Genomic DNA, 24,122 nt, shown 5'->3' on the forward strand with positions numbered 1-24,122 from the left:
AGGGAAGAACCTGGCACATGAAGGGCTGATTAAATCAGTATTAGAGTCCTTGACCAAACCCACAGAGATTGCAGTGGTCCACATGAAGGGGCATCAGAAGGGAGACTCCTTAGAAAGCAGAGGGAACCGACTTGCTGACCAAGCAGCTAAAGAAGTGGCCTTAGATCCAAAGGAATCAGTAAAAGATTTTAAACTGGATGAGGTAGTAACTGAAGAGGACGGAAAGAAGGAACCAGTATTTACCAAGAAAGAGTGGGAAGTAATAAAAAAATTAGAACTGTCTCAAGGGGAACAAGGGGAATGGTTAACCTCAGATGGGCGAAAGTCTCTGAACAAGGCCTTAGCCCGGAAAATATTAAATGAGATACATGAACTGACTCATTGGGGAACCCACGGGTTGTGTGATCATTTTCTGAGAGAAAACCTATACTTGGGAGCAACATCTAGCAAAGGCCACCTGGTTAGTCAATACCAGAGATTCCACCAACCGAGCAGGTCCTGCCCAGTCTGAGTCTTTACATGTAGTAGACGGAGACAAAGTCCCAGTAGTACGTGTCAGAGGTCTGCTAGGGAAGACAGTTTGGGTCAATTCTACCTCGGGCACAGACAAAACCCATTTGTGGGGTTGTCTTTGCTCAAGGACCAGGTTGTACATGGTGGATAATGCAGAGAGATGGAACAACACAACGTGTACCTCAGGGAGACCTGATCATTGGATAAAAGGTTACTGCCATTGTCTGTACCTTAAACCACGCAGACATGAAACAGAAGGAAATGTGTAAGTGTTGAAGGTATGAGCAAGTGAAAGATGGTGTATTGAGTAAGTAAAATGAGAGAGTGGGGAATCCTGCAGCTCTCCAGCGTGGGGGGGGTCTGGATTCAGTAGCTTGTTGTGGGGCTTGACAGGGGCATGATGGATATACTGCTTGTATTTTTTGGATGGAACGGAGAAGTTTCTATGTATGTAAATGTGTGCAGAGTTAGAATGTTAGTTTTGGCAGTAAGTCGACGATAGGGGGATAAGGGGTGGAAGGTCCTGGGTTGATTATGATGTTAAATTGTATCCCCATTTGTCCACCTAACTCAGACACAGGTTCTGTATTCTTAAAATTCCATCTGAGATTAAAAGTGAGTGGAAAAGAAGCACCAAGTCTGTTATCACACTGTATTTGCTCCCCCCCGCATCGGGAGTTTTGACTACAGCACAGACAGACAACAAGACACAAATCGCCTTGGCTTTCCAACTAGCCGGAGCAGAGAGGTCTTCCTTCCTGGACCGTTTTCTTTACCTTTTTCTGAAACGAATCGAACTTGCTCTGGACTGGGGACTTGGGGGAGCACCGGGAGCTTGCACCCGTGGACTACTGGGAGCCCAGCCTGGGCAGCGGCATTTTCCAGCGCCAGAGGGACTGATAACAGAGCGAACACCCACAGGAAAGAGACCCTCTGAAGTTTGTCATCTCTTCAGAGTGGTGAGAGGTTTTGTAATTTGATATCATTCATTTTTGTGCTGGGTAGTGCTGTGCCTGTGAAATGAACAGGTTTTTTCCACTTCTCTCAGAGAAATCTCTTCCCAAACTGGTTGGGGGGTGGGGGAAAAAGAGCCACTTGGGTTTGCTTCCCAGGGGGAGCACCCCCCTGGAAGTTTTCTCCCAAATTTGCCCTAAACCAGGATAAAGAGGCAGCCAGAAATAGACTGAGAGAGAAAGAATATAAACAAAGACTGCAGAACTCTGCTGAGTGAGTTGGTTTAAGTGGGAGTGTTCTTGAAGTTCTTGTGGTTGTTGCTGTTAAATATTTTGATGTTAGCAAAGTTGGTTGAATGAAAACCCACCCCCAATAACTTCTCCCACAGAACATTCTCCAAAAAGGCAACTAAATTAAAGAAGGTGGGAGAAGAAGGACCATACCATCTCTCCTGATCCCCCAAAAAAACCTAAGAGGCAAGACCGGGTGAGGCTAACAGGGAAGGTGAGCCATGAAGCTCCCTAAAACAAAACTAGCTCATACCGGACTCTTAGGTGGACTGATGTTGGTCCAGCTGGTGAGCCTTGGGATGGGGGACAGTGGAGAAGCATGTATCCCCTATATGATGGAGAGGATCTAAGATCACTGATGAGGGTCCACACAAACATCAATCCCACCTGTTTTGATCACACCAAATTGGAAACCTGTCAGGAGGAAGGAAAGACATTGGATTACTAGAAATACTGCCTCATTTAGGCAACGTCTGCTTGGAGAATGCCCTGAAGGAGAATCCTGGCTCTGCTTTGAACAGGAGGGACTGAATGATGTAATAAAGGAAAAACAATTGAAGATAAAGAAAGGTGATCTGGATGAAACACGAGGTAAGTACCTATTCATTGACCTGATGGAGAGAATCAGCAGAGAGTTAAACTTAACCAATTGTTGGGTATGTGGGAACACCCAGATGTCAGATATTTGGCCCTGGGAAGGGATCAGCCTGGCACCTTTAGACATTTTAAGGTGGAAATTAACTGAGCAGAAACCCCAGACAGGGAACAGGGGACGGGAACAATGGGATCTGAAAGCAAGAGTGATTGGGGAAGAATGCATTAAAAGGACAGGAAAAAGATACAAAACCCCTGTGGGAAAAATGGCCTGCAAAAGATACCTGACTGTGAAAGACTCAGGTAGCAGGTGGATCTCCCAAGAACCAAACAGGTATTGGGCCACTGGGAGAAAGGAAAGGGGGTGTATTTATCATGAGGGGTACAAACTGCATGAGTGTGCAGAAAAAGGAATAAACCCTTTTTGGGGGTTAAGAGAACTCTCAAAATACTGGGAACATCCTACAGACACACAGGACACTTTCTGGAAGGCCCCTGAGTATTTATTTTGGATTTGTGGGAGCACTGCATATACCCACCTCCCAGGGGATTGGGCAGGAAGCTGCACAATTGGGATAATAAAGCCTGCTTTTTTCCTCCTACCTAAGAAATCAGGGTCATACTTGGGAGTCCCCTTGTATGATAACTTAAAAAAAGGCAGTCGAAAGAGGAGGCATGTAATGGACCTAGGAAGCAATCAGAAATGGAAGGGGAAGATCTGGACCCCTGAAGAAATAATTAAGACATATGGACCGGCCACGTGGGCCCAGGATGGATCCTGGGGATATCGTACCCCAGTCTATATGTTAAATCGAATCATCCGTCTCCAGGCAGTATTGGAAGTGGTGTCAAACAGAACTGCCCTTGCTTTAGACCACATCAGCACACAATTGGCACAAACCAGGTCTGTAGTCTATCAGATTCGGCTGGCGGTGGACTACCTATTGGCAGATGAAGGAGGCATTTGTGGAAAGTTTAATTCCTCTGAATGTTGCCTGGAGATAGATGGTAAGAGTGAGGTAATGAAAAACATCTCAAAAGAAATACGAAAGATAGCTTATGTGGGCACCCAGGAATGGACTCCTCTGGTGAACTCAGACTGGTGGAATGACCTTTGGTCCTTCAAGGGAGGGTGGTGGAAAAAAAAATAGTCTTTATTGCTGTCTGTGCATTTGCAAGTTTCTTGTTCCTACCCTGTTTACTCCCCTGCCTAATCAAGACAGTGACTACCACAGTACAAGCAAGCATCCAGATCCCTGAAATAAAAGATAAGAAGCAGGCCAGGATCATGTTAATGGAAACTCAAAGTCAGGATCGAGAGCACAAAACTGCCAGGGAAATATATGAGCAATATCGAGAATTAAGAGAGAAATATTCCCAAGAGCCAGAAGTTAATGGTTGATGTGGGCTAGAGCCCGATCAAAATATAAGAGGGGGGATATTGTTAAGAATAATATGTTACAGTTGCTGTTTGTAAACTCCTTATTTACCTTGTACCCCTGTCCCAGGTTTACTTACCCTTGTACCCCTGTCGCAAATTGCTGTACCCCAGATTTCTTGTTCCTTGTTCAGCCAGGCCCTGCCCCCTCTCCCAAGTTGCTGTACCCTGTGTTTCTTGTTCTGTGTTCAGCCAGGCACTGCCCCCACTGCTCCTAGACTCCCACATGGCAACCCCTGCCCCGAGCTGCTGTACTGTCCTGAGGAGGAAGATGACATACGGACTTTTATGCAAACAAGAGAGACCAGAGACTTATGGGACGCACCCAGACTGAAAAAACCCCAAAACAATGAGCCACGCAAAAGGGAAGGAATAGAACCAGCACCATCTAACAAGGAAGACCCAGGAGTCCCCTGACTTCTTTCCAGAGGCCGACATAACCTCGAGGAGACTCGACTGGGATGACAGCCTAGACTACGAGCCCGAAAGAATGAGTCTTCCTGGGGACTCCCGTAAGGAAGGAAGGGCCAGCTCTGCCCTACTGACAGAGCTGCATGGATCCTCCTCTTCTGCGGTGTCCCGTGGGAGCAGTGGCGATGTGCGCGACCCCTCGGGCCCCCACCCCAGAGCTGTGCTGCTTAATAAAGGCCTTTTAAAAAGGAGCTGGTCTCTTGACCCATTTATCACAAGATGAAAGTGAGCCTGGCATGTATGTAACAGTAACACCACCCAGGAGTGTATTGTTTTTCTTATTTTTACTTATAATAGAGATATTATATTTATAATACAGATAAGAGGTCATTGTACACCATTCATATCATTACTATTCTTCTCCATTCTACTTAGTCACATGTGGAGTACTGCTTAGTGGTCATTAAGGAACAATTATGTAAGTTAACAACAAATTGTCCAATTTACCTAGCTCTACTACCAAAACAAAGTTTTATTTCTTACCAGTTTTCTGCCTTTTTGCTCAAAGTATTTGTAGCAAAAAAGAAAGTATTGCTCTTTCACAGAAGAAGTTTAGGGTTATAGTTTTCTTCTGTATGAAGCCCTTTATTCACCTTGAAATTAAGTCAGAGGAGCCAAACAGCTGCATCTCATCTGCAGGCTTTTATACCTTGTGGGATTTGTCTCCTCCCTTTTCCTGGGTACGGTGGGAATGAGAGGTGGGCCCAATTAGGGGTATATTGACCCCAGCCTTTACTAAGGGGCTTCATTCCCTCTTTGGGATCACCTGGGGTAAGAGCTCTCCTCTCATTTCAGTGAAGAGGTTCTTTTGGCTTATCCCAGCTTGTTTTTAGCAGATGCTTTTTAGCATCTAAAGCAACAAAGGCTTTGAAGAGACTGTAAAGAAAAGGGTATTGTACACAGGGAGTATTTGAATTCATGATTTTGGGTTGTGTGTTTAGGGGAAATAAGGTGCTTTTGTAATTTCTGGTGGTTTTGTTGGGTTGTTTCTTTTTTTGGAGTGCAGCTTCTTGAAATTCTAGTTTGTATTGAGTATGACACTTCAGATTTTTTTTTTCAGCAGATTCATCATGTCACAAAAGGGATCTGCCCAGTGTCAAAGATAAAGTTTGAAATTAAGGCTTTAGAGGAGTGAGTTGAGAATTGTGACCAGGAGAGGGAGGGTGAGTGGGGCACCTGGTTAGGAGTTACTGTTGGGCAGGTTTGAAGGCAGCACAGTGGGAAATGGTGTCCATTTGAAGACCCCCTAAGGCTTTTCACAACCACAGGAGATGCGCTGACACATTTCACAGCACACAGGTGCATCCACAGCTCTCATAGAAATGCCATGTAACTTTGCCTCTCACTAACCCAGTTGTGAATCATAGTAACAGCCATAATCTTAGACTCTAGGACCTAGGCATACTTAGGCGAGGGCAGGTAGCCAACTTGTTGGCATTGAGCCCATATGCCACTAAACTCATCTATTGATTTTGGTTTTCTTTCTTGTAGCTGACTAAGAGACTAACCAGCAATCATAGCACCTTCTGAGGCAGACTCATTTCAGGTCTAACATGGATTCATGTTGCTGTCATCCAAAAGATAAGTCGGGGGCCATGGCCTGGAGATAGGATGATAATAGGATAGCGGGTTGGAAATTCTTGGGACAGGTTTGAAAATTAGCAAAGGGGAAAGGGATATCCTTTAAGGGGCCTCTTAGGACAGCTAAAGGAAATGGCTCTACTTTGATTACTGGTGAAGGGTGTGCAGCGCAAAGCAGTTCCAGTCTGTCCAGTCTGTGTTGAGTTGTCTAGCCTGTCTTTGGGATCCCTCAGATCAGATATCTCTGCCTTTTCTCCCGGAGGATCTTATCACAACCATCAGCCATCGTCTCTAAATTCCTGAACATTCATGTTTCTCGGCACCATGTCAATATAGTTTGTTCCTTTTCATTCTTTTTCAGCCTGGTCTCAGGGTCTCATCTCAGAAACATTGAGTCAGACATCTTTTGAGGCCTTGTTCCCAGCTGTATCACCATGCATCCTTTCCAGCCATGTGCTGTAACATTGTGGGATTTTGTTGTGGTTTTAAAGCATTAGCTAAAAAATCACTAGAAAACTTACTCATTCCTTGTTGTGAGACATGGATTAGAAGAAGAACAAAACAGACTTAAAACTTAAAAGGAATAAAGAAAGTTATTAACAAAACTACAAAAAAAAAAAGAAACCAGGGTAAAACTTGCAGAAATCCTTTTTCCCCACTACCCAACCATCTTATTGTTCGCATGACAACATAGAGACAAAAGAACCTGGTGGTTAAAACAGTCTTAACTTTGCTATAATCTTTTCATCAGTCTTTGTAGAGAAAAAGACTCTTATCTTCTGCCAAGCTATGGAGTTTTTCACAAGAAAACCATTTTCTCATGGCTTTCTATTTTTCTGATGCCAGCTGGCCAGAAACTCTGTCATCAGTTCTTTCCTCCCATTTCACACCACTCTGAGGTGTGTTTTTTGGGCCATGAAGTCAAGCGGTGTCATTTTAAGGATGAGTTATTCAAAGGCAAAAGTTCTCTTCATCTGTCTCTGTGAGCATCTCTGTAAACAGAAGTTTCCTCTTTGCCTCTTAAAGGCCACAAATTTTCAACAGCTCTCACTTCTCCATTTCTGTTCCAGCATCACATAAGATCACAACTGCCTCACCATTTACTCAGCTTTATCAATGAATTACTTTTGCTCCAATCCACACTTTGGAATACTCTATTACCCCCAAAGTACTCTCTCATGAATTAAAGGAGTTTTTCAGAACATTATTGACGCTGCCCGCCGCGGCCCTTCACACCTGGGCTAGCTCTGCTCACTGGCCGCTGGCAGCGCCAGGAGTGGGGAACGGTCTGGGAGCTGTTTTCCCCAGACCGAACCTTCAGAGCCTCTCTGCCACTCAAGGCTCTGCGGGTCTTGGCGTCGTGGGCTTCAGTGAGGAGATGGAGGAGACCCAGAGTCCAAGCAGCTTTCCAGGAACAGGATTTCTTGAGGGAAAGGAGCGGTGGCAGGACGAGGGCTGGAAAGGCACACAAGGACCCAAGGACTCTGAGCCCTGAGCACTTCTGTGCTCTCCAATTTAAAGAGGGGAGGGTACAAACCAAGGACCAATGGGAATACAGTATGGGAGGAGTCGGGAGGAGGGTTCACAATACTAGGAGCCAATAGGGGTAACATTTGGGAGGGGCGGCAGTCACAAAGCCAATGGGGCTTCGAGTAGGGGATGAAAGGCAGGGAACTTGCTGGAACAAAGGGTTGGGTTTACATTGAATGACAGGGACCAGGGGCAGGCTAAAGGTGATGGACAAGGAAGGTTCAGGAAAAAGGGGAGGGGTTTACAAAAACTGACAGGAGGGCAAAACCATTACAGAATCATAGGGGGATAACAACAGGAACAAACCATTCACTTAATAATCAGAACAAAATAAACATACTGCAACATCTCCCCCTTTCTTTTTTAGAAAGAGGAGGTTGTATCGGCAGGAGGTGCAGAGGGCTCAGTAAACCAGTCTTGGGGTACGGGAGAGGGAGGAGGTGAAGAGGGAGGAGAAAATTGACTTGAGGGGACAAAATTGACTTGAGGGGAGGGGGATACAAGATGTAAAACTGATTGAACTAAACATCTCTTTAAAACTGCAAATGCTACTAAAATTATGAAAACGACAAAAACAATCCATAAAACAGTCTTTAAAATGGATGAGAGCCATCCAGACAGTCCCCAGCCAGCGAAGATGTTGGTGGCCCAGTCTTCGTGCTCGTTTTACTTGGTGGACCATGCCTTTCATTTGCTCGATGGTCTGGCGTATGCTGGGGCTCATAGATGCTAGGTTGAGGCAGCAGAGCCCCTCGAATTCCCTGCAGTCATGATTGTGCAGGAGCAGCAGGAAATCTATGGCTGCCCGATTTTGGAGGGTGGCCTGCCTGGTTATTTCCTCGTCTTCGAGGAGGTCGCTTAGCGCAGCTGACGTTAAATTGGCCTGTTTTACTACCCAGCACTCAAATTGTCCTAATTCACCGAGGGCTTGAGCAGTGGCCAACCAAGGTAGAAAAACTGACACTGCTACCCATGTAGCTCTTAGCTTGCTAAATAGCTTGCTCCAATGGAAAATTTCTGAGTTGCAGTCTGGATCTAAGTCATCCAGGCTGCGCTTCCTGATGGTCGAATTATTCTTTTGACTCCAATTTTCAATTTGGGTTGTGTTGGGCAAAAACAGGGACAGCCGGCCCAATGTGCACGGCCCTCCGAGAAGGCGAGAGGGGATGCCTGCCCATGCCCGATCTCCACAAATTAAGAACAAACCTTTGGGCAACCGAAGAGGGGTAAGATGGAGGGTTGAGGGCATCTTTACGTGAGCAATATGCTGGCACCACTTTGCTGCCTGGAATTGTTGGTTCACTTGCTCAACTTTAGGGTACGGTGCAGGGTCAGAAGGGTAATAACGAAAATGAATGCAAAACGATGCTGGGGAGGAATCTAAAAGATCAAACTCCTGGGGCTCAACGGTCGCCTGCTCCAGTGTGGCCTGCCAGTCTCTCCAAAGGAGGAGGGAGTTCTTGACATGCTTCTTAATCTTGTACACTGGCGCAGAACGGACGACATGCTGAGCCGGCTTCCCCCGGTTGGCATCTTGAACTAAAGTACTAAGGGAGTCAGGAAATTCTTCAGGTTTCAAAGGGATCCCCACCAGGCATGTTGTCATTGGGTTTCCCGCTGCTCCGGTGGAAAGACACAGCTCATCCCACTGCAGGGACTTTGCCAGCATTACCCATACATTTTGTTTGGGTTGAGGCACGATCCACCCTTCTGGCTGGGCCGCCATCAGCAGAACGCTGAAGATGACCATGGTGATTTTTGGGGCTGTCATCTTTCCCCTGGGATGGCTCTCTCTGGAACAAAACATATGAAAAGCATAACTTTAACTGAAAAAAAAGTAGGTTGACATAACAAAAAGGGGTTTGGGTTGTTTCCTCCTCCTCTTCGGGATGGGGGATGGCTCATCCGGACGCGACGTCATTGACATCCTCGACCCTATCTGGTGGCCTGCTTGGATATCTGGGAACATAAGGTTTCACCCATCTTTGTGGGATCCACCTTAGTCCCTGGGGCAAGGATACACAAGCGTACCCCTGCCCCCAGGTCACCAGATCGAAAGGACCCAAGATCTTCTGGGTCTCAGGGTCTTGGACCAGCACTGGAGGGCGCTGCTGCAACTGGTAGCTCTTGGCGGTCTTGAAATGCCGGGCTACTGGAGGGTTAGGGTCCTGCTCAGAACAATTGAGGAAGTTTAGTGTGTAAAGGGCTTTGCACAACCGCTCTGTGGCGTGCAGCCCTTCACAGTCTCCCTTTGGTGGGAAAGGACACGCTTGAGCGACTGATGGGCTCGCTCAACGATCGCTTGGCCTGTGGGGGAGTGTGGGATGCCTCTCTTATGTTCCACTCCCCACTCCTGCAGGAATTCCTCCAGTTTCCTGGAAGTGTATACTGGGCCATTGTCTGTTTTTATTTCTTTGGGGACCCCCAGTACAGAGAAAGCCTGCATGAGGTGCTTACAGACATGCTCGGCTTTCTCTCCTGTGTGGGCAGAAGTACAGACAGCACCCGAGAAGGTGTCGATGGAAAGCTGTACGAACCGAAACCTGCCGAACTCGGGGACGTGTGTTACGTCCATCTGCCACACTTCGCAGCTCCCCAGACCTCGAGGGTTGACCCCCGATCCCAAGGAGGGCATTGCGGTGGATTGGCAGTGTGGGCATGTGGCCACAATGGCTCTGGCTTGATCCCGCCGCAGGTGGAATTGGCGGACTAAACCAGGCGCATTTTGGTGAAACATTTGATGACTCAGCTTGGCTTGCTGGAACACGTCAGGGAGCTGAGCCATTGAAACGGGGGTAGCGAGGGAATCCGCTATTCTATTCTCCTCAGCTACTGGACCAGGGAGTTCCGTGTGTGACCTCACATGCATTACAAAGAAAGGCTGCTTCTTGTGGGAAACAGTGTAAATTAGTTTAGAAAGCAGCTCAAACAGCTTTGGATTTGAGACCTCCTTAAGAGCTGCATGTTCAGCTCTTGCAACCACCCCTGCCACATAGGCCGAATCTGTAACCAAATTGAAAGGTTCAGAAAACCTCTCAAAGGCTCTAACGACTGCATCCAACTCAGCAACTTACGGAGATCCCTCCACATATTTAACATCTGTTTCCCACTGCTGAGTTTGAGGATCCAGCCAAGTCACAACTGACTTGTGGGATGCTCCAGATGCGTCGGTAAAAACAGTCAGAGCTTTGAGGGGCCTTCTGCTCCGAACTTCTTTTGGAATCACATTAAATTTTGCATTAAAAAATTTATGTGCAGGGGCGTGGACCGAAATCTGTCCACTATAACTATCTAACGCAATTTGGAGGGTCTCGTTCTCCTGAAACAATTGGTGGAACATTTCCTTTGTCAGCTTATCTGGAGACGCTTTGTCCCGAGACAAGCTGACAGGCACCCGAATGCACGCGAAATCACACCCGGCCATCTCCCGAAGCCTAGTTCGAGCTCTCCTGATGAGCTGAGCCATCAGTTCTTGTGGCCGGGTGACACTTTTGGACCTCTGGTGGCTCAGGAAAACCCACTCTATGATCAAGAGCAGGTCCCTAGAACTCTGGTCCCATTGGAAGATGAGCCCACACAGGTGTCGCAGTCTTCCTAAAACGATGAATTTGAAAGGCAGGCTTGGTTCATATCGATGCGCCTGTCTTTCGCCCAGGGCATCTTGTACCTTCTCTAGTGCTTCCCTCGCCTCTGGGGTCAGGGTCCTGGGAGAACTAAGCTCCTTCTCCCCCTTCAAAAGTACAAAGAGGGGGGCTAGGTCTTCCGTGGTGAGGCCCAGCCAAGGCCTGACCCAGCTCAAGGTCCCGCACAGAGAGTGGAGGTCCACCAAAGTCTTCGGATTGCTCTTGATGGCCAATTTTTGAGGCACAATGGTCCTCTCAGCAATCCGCAGACCCAGATACTTCCAGGGTGACATCCTTTGAACTTTATCCTCCTGAAGTTGAAAACCTGCGGATGTTAAAACTTTAACCACTTGGTCAAGCGAGTGTGTAAGTAAATCGTCATGGGGGGCGCACACTAGGACATCATCCATGTAGTGATGGATGATGACCTCCCCCATTTCGGCGCGTACGGGAGACAGCAATGAGGAGACATACCACTGGCAGATAGTCGGCGAGTTCTTCATGCCCTGGGGCAATACCCGCCAGTGGAACCTCCTCATTGGGGCTTCTCGGTTAAGGGTGGGCACCGTGAAGGCAAACCGTGGGCCATCTTCAGGGTGTAGAGGAATTTGAAAGAAGCAATCTTTGATGTCAATTATGGCCAAATTCCAATTTCGGGGGAGCATGGTTGGGGTAGGCATCCCTGGTTGAAGGGGCCCCATGTCTACAATGATTTTATTTATTGCACGAAGATCGTGGAGGAGTCGCCACTTGTCCTTCCCCGGCTTACGAATGACAAAAACCGGAGAATTCCAAGGGCTCGTTGTTTCCACGATGTTACCTTTCACCAATTGCTCCTCTACGAGCTTGTTGAGCGCCCTTAATTTATCCTTTCTGAGCGGCCACTGATCAATCCAGACCGCTTCATCTGTGATCCAATCCAGCTTCTGGAAGGGGCACTCTACAGTGGCCACCACTAAAAATCCCGAGGGGTTTTCGGGATTTCAATTCTCACCCCCCATTGGGACATGAGGTCCCTTCCCCACAAGGGAACCTGAAAGTCTGCAACGAATGGGCACAAGTTTGCCAATTGCCCATCCGGTCCCGTAATTTGCACCACGCTCTTTGATACTCAAGCCAATTGGGTGCCCCCTATACCCTGTATTTTCCCTGCCATGGGTTGCAACTCCCAATGTGACGGCCATCTCCTTTCGGGGATGATCGTCACATCCGCCCCCATGTCAAGCAGACCCTTCATGTTTACAAATTCTGCACCCTGCTTGACGTTGCAATCTATGATTGGTTTGTCTTCACCCACCACCTCTGCCCAGTAGATGCCTGGTGCATGGTCGTCTACTGGGATCCGTTCTGGAACTGGAATAACTTGGGCAATAATCTGCCCCTTCAGTAGAAAATATGGTGGGTGAATGCAGCGTGCCAGGAGAATGAAGTTCTCCGGACCACCTGGGAAGGTGATCGGAGAAATCTCAATCTCTGGAGGTGTGTATTTTGTGTCCCCGATGGCGATAAACTTACAGTCGTGTCCATTCTCTGGCTGGTTCTCCTGCAGTGGGTCCACAGCTACCACCGTCCAGTGCTGGGACCGGAAGAGGATGTCTTTGACGGTGATAAGGTGTCGCGTCCGGTAAATTTGCCATGTCCGATGTTTCTTTCCCCCCGCCTCCGCGATACCTGCCCCATTTTTTGCATCGCGCGGGGCAGGTTCGCGCCGCGCTCTCAGTTTTTTTGTTTTTTATTAGCTGTTCCCTCCAGTACCCTCTCCCCAGATCCATTTCCCATGAGCCCCCGGCGTGGGTGGGCGGTGGGGCAGTCCCTCACCATGTGACCCAGCTGTCCACATCGGTAACACTGAGTGGTTCTTGCGGGTGGAAGGATGAACTGGCCCAACGGGTGTTGGGTCACTGCCGCTGTTGTTGTTCTCCTGGCTGCCTGTGGTGGTGGTGGTACCCTGGACGCCCCCACTAATGGAACTTTCTTCTCACACGCATCAATGAGGACGTCCAAGGTTGGCGGTGGATACATGGGCAAACTAAAAATAACCTGTTTGCAGATGTCGTTACAGTTTGCCTTAGCCATTTCTAAGACAAGCTGTTCTTGCAGCTCAGGTTTATAAACTTGTCTTTCTATTTGTTCCTGTAAACGGTTAACAAATACAGTAAACGGCTCATCAGGGGACTGCTTAATATTTGAGAAGTTGGTCAGGGGTTTCCCCCCCCGGCAGGATGTTAAATACTTTCTCTGCGGCCTCTGTGATCTTAATTAAGACAGGCCGGGGTAAAACCCTGTTCTTCTGGCTTCCCCCAATTCCCCTCACCGCACAGGTGATCTATCAAGAGGGGGTTTTCGTCCGTGTCAACCGCGGACTCCTTGCTGCGCAACAGCTCAGGAAGGATGGCCTCTAACAACTTCTTCCACCTCTGTTTCCACAGCCTATAATCAGCTGGGGAAAGGAGGCAGGCAAACAACTCTTTTAAATCGTGGGGGACCATCTCGTTCGTGGAGAAGGTGGCTTTTAATAAACCCTTAAAATATTCACTTCTCCTGCCGAACTCTTTCTGGGCTTTGCACAGCTCCCTCTTTGTCTGGAAGGAGAAGGGTTCCCATTCTTGGTATCTCCCTCCCCTTCCTCTAAAACTGACCGGTGCGGCAAAGGGAATCACTACCTGTTCCGGGTTCTGGTCTTCAGGCCTGTCACTTCTGGTCCCCGAAGCGTGGGAACCGGATGGGACAGTGTGGGAACTGGGAGGAGGGTCGTGGGAACCAGGAGGAGGGGCGTGGGAACTGGAAGGAGGGGCGTGGGAACCGGAAGGAGGGGCGTGGGAACCAGAAGCCGGAAGAGGCGGGGCTGGAGGACCGACTGAGGAGGAGGGTTGGAGGGAGGAGCAGCGGCCGGAAGGGGTGGGGTTTTGGGAGGTCACACTTTGGGGACACGCCCCCGAGGAGGAGGAACCACCCAAGGGGAAGTGGGAGGAGTCAGGGTAGGATGGAAGGGAGGGGCTAGGGAGGAAGGGGTTGGTCATTGAGGGAAGAAAGGGGTTCTGGGAAGAAGGAGCACAAGGGGGGGTCTTCTTCTGGGAAGAAGGAGCGACCATGCGGTCCCCGCCATCTTGTGCCCCTTGGGGGCCATTGTGAGGGTCAGGCAGGGCACTGGGAGACATAGGGGAACACTGGGGATAAGGGAAAATAGGGGATCCAGGGTTCTGGGAAAGTAACTGGGGATCATTAGCTTTATTAAACTGGGGATTTACAACTTGGAAAGGGGATAACTTTGGATGGTCAGCTGGGGAAGTAGGGGAATGGGTAAGAGCTCTGACAGCTTGGCCAGGGCTACCGGGGCAAGGGTTCTGAGGGAGGCTTGGGGAGCCAGGGAGACTGCTGCTGACTTCGGAGCCCTGTGTTCTACGGGTTGCTCCGCAGGTCTCCCCCAACTTAGGAAAAAGGGATGAGGAGCATGGGGATGGGGAAACTGGGGAAACTGAAGAAACTGGGGAAGGCTGCGTTGGCTGTCTCTGCATCCCCCTTTTTTCAATCAAGACAGTCAGGATTAAAATGAAAAGTGGGATTAATTTGGCGGCTGTTTTGTCCCCCTGAACCACTAAAGCCGTTAATTTAGACCCGACAGAATTCCAAAATGACACTGAGCTAACATTTTCAGGGGACACATGGGGAAAATGCAGGAACAGCCAACGTACCAGCCTTTTAACCAACCCACGTGAAAACTTATGATTCCCACCCTCAAGGATTCCCACTACTTGGAGAAAAATCCCCCTCTGCGGAGCCGACAATTGCGCACCCATCTCTCACACCCCCGGCTCCGCAGTCTCACCACCCCCCAACGGCAAACGAGAACTTAAAGAACTAAAAATAAGGGTCTGGACCTGAACCACACACCTCCCCGCAGGGGAGTCACACCACACACAAAGGGGCTCACACACACTCCCCCCCCCCCACTTTTTCCCCCACCGGGGAAAACTTACCGGGTCCAGACACTGGCCGTGGGAGATGTCCAAAGCCCCAGGAGCGGTCCCTCGTGCACTGAGAGATTGTTGCCCCTTTCCCCGGGAGCGCTGCCGGACAAAAACCGGCCTGCTGCAACCGAGGTAGCTGCCACCCAAAAGTCTATAAATCCACAAGGACACGACTCCTCCGGGGGTCTCCACGGGCTGTAGATGCCCCACGTTGGGCGCCAGCTGACGATGCCCGCTGCGGCCCTTCACACCTGGGCTAGCTCTGCTCACTGGCTGCTGGCAGCGCCAGGAGTGGGGAACGGTCTGGGAGCTGTTTTCCCCAGACCGAACCTTCAGAGCCTCTCTGCCACTCAAGGCTCTGCGGGTCTTGGCGTCGTGGGCTTCAGTGAGGAGATGGAGGAGACCCAGAGTCCAAGCAGCTTTCCAGGAACAGGATTTATTGAGGGAAAGGAGCGGTGACAGGACGAGGACTGGAAAGGCACACGAGGACCCAAGGACTCTGAGCCCTGAGCACTTCTGTGCTCTCCAATTTAAAGAGGGGAGGGTACAAACCAAGGACCAATGGGAATACAGTATGGGAGGAGTCGGGAGGAGGGTTCACAATACTAGGAGCCAATAGGGGTAACATTTGGGAGGGGCGGCAGTCACAAAGCCAATGGGGCTTCGAGTAGGGGATGAAAGGCAGGGAACTTGCTGGAACAAAGGGTTGGGTTTACATTGAATGACAGGGACCAGGGGCAGGCCAAAGGTGATGGACAAGGAAAGTTCAGGAAAAAGGGGAGGGGTTTACAAAAACTGACAGGAGGGTAAAACCATTACAGAATCATAGGGGGATAACAACAGGAACAAACCATTCACTTAATAATCAGAACAAAATAAACATACTGCAACACATTATTGTCCATCTCCATAGCTTTAACAAAAGAATATTTCAGCTTATTAAAGCATCTCCTTATTTCTCTCCCCATCTGAAGCTTAATTCCTTTCTTCACTGTCTTTGATAGTTTATGTTGTCTCTTTACCTGTTGATCACTTTTTCTTGCCTTCTTCCTGGCAAAAGGATTTGTGAAAAACGAGGTTCACATAATTTTTATAGAATTTAAAGGTTTAATAAAAAAAACAATTAGGAGAAAAAAATGAAGTATACAGTTATGGCTGGGTGTCTCTGCATTCAGCCAAGAGAGCACACCTTACTAACAAAGGATTGTTCCTTAAAAACAGAATCCTACTACATATCCATAAATTCTCATACATATTCATACAGTCTTCTTAGGATCTTTGGTGTTCTTCTGTTTAGTTTTCTCTTGCCTCCTTCTCAATAGATCAATCTTCTTGGCACCATTGAGATTTACATTCTCTGATACCAGGAACACAATAAATTCCTCCCCCCAGAGTTCTGGTCACTGCCGTCTTCATCTGGATAAGATAGTTTACAAATGCTGGAGTTCTCTAGCTATTTTTTTCCTCAGTCTTTGGGTTATACAAACAAAAGCAGTTTTTATTTTAATACTATGCCGTAGCCTAACATATATATATATTATACTACTATTTCTAAATTTCATCAATAACAGAAATAAAGAAAACTATATTAATACAACAAAATTTCTCATTCTTATACACATAACATTCATTTTAATATTTGCAAAACGCCAACAATATAAAATGTATCTATAACAGATTGAATCTGCAAGTTTCATCTGGGTAGGAAAAGGGTTAAAATCTTGCTCAAGCCGTAGGTGTCTATGCTGCCAGGTTTCAGCTCAGTGGTGTGTACTAGTTTGAAATCAAACCAGTGAGAGATCGCAAGTCAGAATTATAATTTAATAGGAAAATGATAAAAAGAATAAATGCAATAATATCAAAAACACTGACAGAGTCAGAATACAGCCTGGAACCCTGTTAGGGTGATGGTAGTCGTCCAGATGAGGTGGTCTTGTTGAAGCGTGATCCTCTGGAAGAAAGGGGGTCTGGTCTTCAGCTGAAAGTCCAGCAGTAGCTCCTGTCCTCTGGAAGTCCCGTAGGTAAGGGCTGCTGTGGTGTTCGAATTCTCAGCTTATATCCAGTATGGAATGCTTGGCTCCTCCCTCGGGGAGGAGCATCTCACAATGGGATGGTGAGTCATGAGATAAGGCCTTGATGAGCCATTAACAGAAAACAGTCCAGGAGGAAGTTATCTCTGAGTCATGCAGCAAGGCAGTGGTGGGCCCATTAACAGGGGACAATACAGGGGGAAGTTATCTATGAGTCATGGGGCAGGGCATTGATGGGCCCATTAACAGAAGGTAGCCCGGGGGGTGGGGGGAGGCAGGGAGCACTGCCTCACCTGGTTTCAACAGTACATGAGGATGGTGATAGAATATACTGCAACCCAGGACATAATCCACCCCTTATTCTATTACCATCTACATAATTCCAAATCAGTACCTTCCTTAAACTCCACACACACACACACACATATATATATATATATACAATGGAACCTTACACACAGTTCTCACTTAAAATGAGGTCTCCTTGTGGCACACATCGGGTTTCCCCATCTTTCCGCATTACCCACCAAGTGCAACCAGGTCCTTGAGCGAAGACAATCCCACGGATAGGTTTGCTCTTGCCTGAGGTGGGATTAATCCAAACAGTCTTTCCTAACATACCTCTCATGTGTACCACAGGGACTTTATCTCCATCCACCGTGTGCAAGGGTTCAGACTGGGCAGGACCAGCTCGATTGATGGATCCTCTGGTGTTAACCATCCAGGTGGCCTTTGCTAAGTTCACTTCCCAATTTTTGAAGGTTCCTCCACCAAGTGCTTTTAGGGTAGTCTTGAGTAGTCCATTGCACCGTTCAACTTTCCCAGCAGCTGGTGCATGATAAGGGATATGATAGATCCATTCAATTCCATGTTCTCTGGCCCAAGTACTTACGAGGCTGTTCTTGAAATGCGTCCCGTTGTCTGACTCGATTCTCTCAGGGGTGCCATGTCTCCAAAGGACTTGCTTTTCCAGGCCCAAGATGGTGTTCCGGGCAGTAGCATGAGGCACAGGGTATGTCTCCAGCCATCCAGTGGTTGCTTCCACCATGGTCAACACGTAGCGCTTGCCTTGGCGGGTTTGGGGAAGGGTGATGTAGTCAATTTGCCAGGCTTCCCCATACCTGTACTTGGACCATCTTCCACCGTACCACAGAGGCTTCACCCGCTTGGCCTGTTTGATTGCAGCGCAGGTCTCGCAGTTGTGGATAACCTGTGAGATGCTGTCCATAGTAAGGTCCAGCCCTCGCTCACGAGCCCATCGGTACGTTGCATCTCGTCCCTGATGACCAGAGGCATCATGGGCCCAACGAGCTAAAAATAATTCTCCCTTGTGCTGCCAGTCCAGATCCACCTGTGATATTTTCACCTTGGCAGCTCGATCCACCTGCTCATTGTTACGGTGCTCTTCATTAGCCCGACTTTTGGGTACATGAGCATCCACGTGTCGAACCTTCACGATCAGCTTCTCCACCCGAGCGGCGATGTCCTGCCAAATCTCAGTGGCCCAGATGGGTTTCCCTCTGCGCTGCCAGTTGGCTTTTCTCCAGCGATCCAGCCATCCCCACAGAGCATTAGCTACCATCCAGGAGTCAGTGTAGAGATAGAGCCTCGGCCACTTCTCTCTTTCAGCAATATCTAAAGCCAGCTGGACAGCTTTAAGTTCTGCGACCTGACTCGATCCACCCTCTCCCTCGGTAGCTTGTGCAACTCGTCGTGTGGGGCTCCATACAGCAGCTTTCCATTTCCGGTTAGTGCTTACAATTCGGCAGGAACCATCGGTGAAGAGGGCATATCGTCTTTCACTCTCCGGTAGCTCATTATATGGTGGGGCTTCCTCAGCACGTGTCACTTGCTCCTCTTCTTCAGAAGATAATCCAAAAGTCTCACATTCAGGCCAGTTTGTTATAATTTCCAGAATCCCAGGGCGGTTCAGGTTTCCAATACGGGCACGCTGTGTAATGAGGGCAATCCATTTGCTCCAAGTAGCATCGGTGGCATGATGCGTGGAAGGAATCTTTCCCTTGAACATCCACCCCAGCACCGGCAGTCGGGGTGCCAGAAGCAGCTGCGCTTCAGTACCAATGACCTCTGAGGCAGCTTGGACTCCTTCATAGGCGGCCAAAATTTCCTTCTCTGTTGGGGTGTAGTTGGCCTCGGATCCTCTGTAGCTTCGGCTCCAGAATCCCAGTGGTCGACCCCGAGTCTCACCAGGCACCTTCTGCCAAAGGCTCCAGGACAGACCATTGTTCCCGGCTGCAGAGTAGAGCACGTTTTTCACTTCTGGCCCCGTTCTGACTGGACCAAGGGCTACCGCATGAGCGATTTCCTGCTTGATCTGGGCGAAAGCTTGTTGCTGTTCAGGGCCCCAATGGAAATTGTTCTTCTTGCGGGTAACCAGGTAGAGAGGGCTCACAATCTGGCTATATTCAGGAATGTGCATTCTCCAAAAGCCTATGGCACCTAGGAAAGCTTGTGTTTCCTTCTTGTTGGTCGGTGGAGACATCGCAGTGATCTTATTGATGACTTCAGTGGGAATCTGACGCCGTCCATCTTGCCACTTTACCCCCAGGAACTGGATCTCCCGGGCAGGTCCCTTGACTTTGCTCCTCTTGATGGCAAAACCAGCCTTCAGGAGAATCTGGATGATCTTCTGTCCCTTCTCAAATACTTCTGCTGCCGTGTTCCCCCACACAATGATGTCATCAATGTACTGCAGGTGTTCTGGAGCCTCACCCTTTTCTAGCACAGTCTGGATCAGTCCATGGCAGATAGTAGGACTGTGCTTCCACCCCTGGGGCAATCGGTTCCAGGTATACTGCACACCCCTCCAGGTGAAGGCAAACTGAGGCCTGCACTCTGCTGCCAGAGGAATGGAGAAAAACGCATTTGCAATATCAATGGTCGCGTACCACTTTGCTGCCTTGGATTCCAGCTCATACTGAAGCTCCAGCATGTCTGGTACGGCTGCACTTAGTGGTGGCGTGACTTCATTCAGTCCACGGTAATCCACCGTCAGTCTCCATTCTCCACTGGACTTACGCACTGGCCATATGGGGCCGTTAAAGGGTGAACGAGCCTTGCTGACCACCCCTTGGCTCTCCAGCTCACGAATCATCGTATGGATGGGGACCACAGAGTCTCTGTCGGTGCGGTATTGCCGACGGTGCACTGTTGCTCTGGCAATTGGTACCTGTTGTTCTTCAACTCTCAGTAGTCCCACAGCAGAAGGGTTGTCTGAGAGACCAGGCAAGGTACTCAGTTGTCTGATGCCTTCTGTCTCTAGAGCAGCTATCCCAAAAGCCCAGCGATAACCTTTTGGGTCTTTGAAGTACCCGTTCCTGAGGTAATCTATGCCGAGGATGCATGGGGCCTCTGGACCAGTCACGATGGGGTGTTTCTGCCACTCATTCCCAGTTAAACTCACTTCAGCTTCCAGTACCGTGAGCTCCTGGGATCCCCCTGTCACCCCAGAAATAGAAATGGGTTCCGCTCCCACATACCTTGATGGCATTAGAGTGCATTGAGCGCCGGTATCAACCAAAGCCGTATATCTTTGTGGGTCAGATGTGCCAGGCCATCGGATCCACACTGTCCAATAGATCCGGTTGTCCCTCTCCTCTACCTGGCTAGAGGCAGGGACCCTCTAATCCTGGTCATGGTGCACGTTGCTCTCCTCCGGTGAATATGCTCTTGATGTCCCTTCAAGAGGATCACTCATATCATCATTTCTATACCTTCTGATGTTCTGGCCACGAGAGACCGGAGTGGCGCTGGCTCTAGATGAGCTCCTTGTGGTAGTTGTCCCTCTTTTTAGTTCACGTACCCGGGCTGCTAAGGAGGAGGTGGGTTTTCCATCCCACTTCCTCATGTCTTCTCCATGCTCCTGGAGAAAAAACCAGAGGTTACCTCGTGGAGTGTATCCTTTCTCCCTGGCTGGGGAATGCCTACTCCTAATAGCAGAGACTCTTGTTGGTTCTGGGGAGACGTGGTAAATTTCTTCCTTAAGTTCCTTTTTTAGTTTCTGATGGCCCTCTTCAATCAAGCTCCGGACTTGCTCAGCCAGTCTTGTTTCCACAGATGAGACATGGGTGCGAAACGGGGCAGTGACAGTGTCCTCGTAGATTCTTAGTTTATTGGCCAGGACACCCACCCTGTCCTCACCTTCCCTCCATTGCAGTGTTGCCAGGTAACGGGAGTACATCTCTGGTCCAAGCCGTGCAAATCTCAGCCACATCTGTGACGTGCACTGGACACCATCTGGGCTCTTAGGAAATCTCTCATCTTCTGCAAAAATGATCTCCAGCACAGCCAACTCCCTCAGGCATCGGATACCCTGTTCCATTGTGCTCCATTTTCCCTGGTGCACCTGGAGGTCTTCTTTGCAGAGGTATCTGTCCCTTACACTTGTCAGCAGTCGCCTCCAGAGGCTGAGAGTTTCTTGGGTTCTCCCAATCCCCTGGTCAATGACCACATCCCGGGACAGCGATCCCAGTTGCCTGGCCTCACTTCCATCCAGGATGGTGTCGTTTGCTGCAGCGTCCCAGATGCGGAGCAGCCAGGTTAGGATGGACTCGTTCGTCTGGCGGGTGAATTCCCTCCGCAGGTCACGCAGCTCACCTAGGGATAGAGAGCGAGTGATAATCTCTGGTTCTGTCTCCTCCGCTGCGTGTGAAGGTCCTGCCTCACCCTCATCAGTCACTATGCGGACTGATTTGCTTTTTGATTTCTTTTTCTGAATGGGGGCAACTTCTACCGGTTTAGGCTGCTCTGGTTCGGTGACTGTTTGTGTGGAGGTGCTCATGGCCCTTTTGGTTCCTTTCTCCTCTGTGGTAGTCTGCGTAGACATGGACGCTGTTGTTTTGCTCTTGGTTCCTTTCTCCTCTGTGGCAGTCTGAGTGGACACGGATGCTGTTGCTTTGCTCTTGGTTTCTTTCTCCTCTGTGGCAGTCTGCGTAGACACGGACGCTGTGGCTTTGCTCTTGGTTCCTTTCTCCTCTGTGGCAGTCTGTGTGGTCATGGATGCTGTTGCTCTGCTCTTGGTTCTTTTCTCTTCCTCCTCAAGAAGACGCTGTACCACACCAAACAGTGCTTTGTTTCTAAGCATGGTGTACATGGTGCAGGCCATGCAGAGAAAACAAAACAGCAAGACTAGGCTGTCCTTGGCATCCAGAGAGAACTCAATATTTTTAAAAACTGCTGTGCCTGACCTGAAAGGCTGGAAGAAACCACTCTCCACTCTTCCCACCAAGGGCAGGGTGCGATTGTTGAGAAGGTCCCAGATGTAGCAGCCCAGACTAGGACAAGCAAACAAAATTGAGTATATATTCCGAATGGTATTCATTGCCTCACAGGTTATCATGCCATAAGCATAATAAACCAATAAAGCAATTCTCATACCATTCCCTGGTCTCAACAGGAGCAATACAACAGGCAAGTAGTTCCCCATGTGAGGGAAAATATAGAGAGCAAGATACAGTACCCATATAGACAAGCCAACCACCATGGTGGATAGGTTTCTGTTAATATGAAATTGCAATTCTGACTTTCTCTCAGGTTAATGCCCCACGTTGGGCGCCAAAATATGTACTAGTTTGAAATCAAACCAGTGAGAGATCGCAAGTCAGAATTATAATTTAATAGGAAAATGATAAAAAGAATAAATGCAATAATATCAAAAACACTGACAGAGTCAGAATACAGCCTGGAACCCTGTTAGGGTGATGGTAGTCGTCCAGATGAGGTGGTCTTGTTGAAGCGTGATCCTCTGGAAGAAAGGGGGTCTGGTCTTCAGCTGAAAGTCCAGCAGTAGCTCCTGTCCTCTGGAAGTCCCGTAGGTAAGGGCTGCTGTGGTGTTCGAATTCTCAGCTTATATCCAGTATGGAATGCTTGGCTCCTCCCTCGGGGAGGAGCATCTCACAATGGGATGGTGAGTCATGAGATAAGGCCTTGATGAGCCATTAACAGAAAACAGTCCAGGAGGAAGTTATCTCTGAGTCATGCAGCAAGGCAGTGGTGGGCCCATTAACAGGGGACAATACAGGGGGAAGTTGTCTATGAGTCATGGGGCAGGGCATTGATGGGCCCATTAACAGAAGGTAGCCCGGGGGGGGGGGGGAGGCAGGGAGCACTGCCTCACCTGGTTTCAACAGTACATGAGGATGGTGATAGAATATACTGCAACCCAGGACATGGTGCTTAGAGCCGGGGCCCCCCTGGGAAAAGCTTCAGCTTCCCGGGAGGCTGCAGCAGAGCCTGACCCCGGCCTGGGCCTGGGGAAACCCTGCAGGCCCCATCTCCTGCCTGGGGACCGCAGGCCCAGCCCAGCCCCTGCCCGGGATGCACAGCCTGGGGAAGGCATGGGAGCCATATGGAGTTCTGCTACCTCTCAAAGCCAGAAACAAAAAGACAAAGAAATTCCTGGGCTTAGGTCTTAAGGTGGTGTTCAAAGGTTGATCTCACTTTTCAATGGTCAAAATTACTGTCAATTCTCAGAAATGGCCAGTTATTGGCCAGAAGAAAAACTCCCATCAGCCTCCAGCAGCTTTAACTTCCTCAGGTGTTTCTCTTTGTTTTCTTCTATCACAGACTTGTAAGATTGTATGGATACGAGGAGCATTCTAAATGTAGAATGTAGATCTTGATCATCGTGACCAACAGTTATTTTAACAAGTCACTTTGTTGAAGTCTTTTATTCAGCTCCTTAGAGCCTCCTCCATCCACCATTGCCATACCATTGGCCATCTCTTTTGGTGTTGTCTCACTCCTTGGCATTATTCTTTTTGCTGGGATCTCTTTTTCTGCTATCCTTGTGTCATACTCTTTGTAGTCTAATATGTTGTTTGTGTTTAGCCTGGAACTGCTCTGTCCTGTGGAATAGATTGAGGGGTAGATGGAGTAGAAAGAAGACTTTAAAGGTAATGTTTTGTTTTGCTTAGCCACCAGGGCCACACCTCAGACAGAGCGACTGTGGCTGGTCTGTCCAGAGTCGGGCAGAGACAGTGGAAGCAGTACAGAGGTGTCTCACAGTTTTCTAGTCATTTGTCTTAATGCCCGCTGTTGTGAGACTCTAGGCAGTTTGCTTTGAGAAATGAGAACTTTGGAAAGGTTGTTTTCCCTGTGCATCTGAGTGA

The 24,122-nt window shown here is 48.8% G+C and overlaps 1 long non-coding RNA gene across 1 annotated transcript; it reads left to right on the forward strand.

Moving 5' to 3' along the window:
• The first annotated feature begins 1,625 nt into the window (after positions 1-1,625).
• Positions 1,626-4,451, forward strand: LOC147647948 (uncharacterized). The gene is made up of 2 exons (XR_015281332.1): positions 1,626-2,348; positions 3,982-4,451. It is a non-coding gene; the product is annotated as an uncharacterized LOC147647948 (long non-coding RNA).
• The last annotated feature ends 19,671 nt before the right edge of the window (positions 4,452-24,122 follow it).

This window comes from Cyanistes caeruleus, chromosome 32 (assembly GCF_971803275.1).
Source record: "Cyanistes caeruleus chromosome 32, bCyaCae1.hap1.1, whole genome shotgun sequence".
In the NCBI taxonomy this organism is placed as follows: Eukaryota; Metazoa; Chordata; class Aves; order Passeriformes; family Paridae; genus Cyanistes; species Cyanistes caeruleus.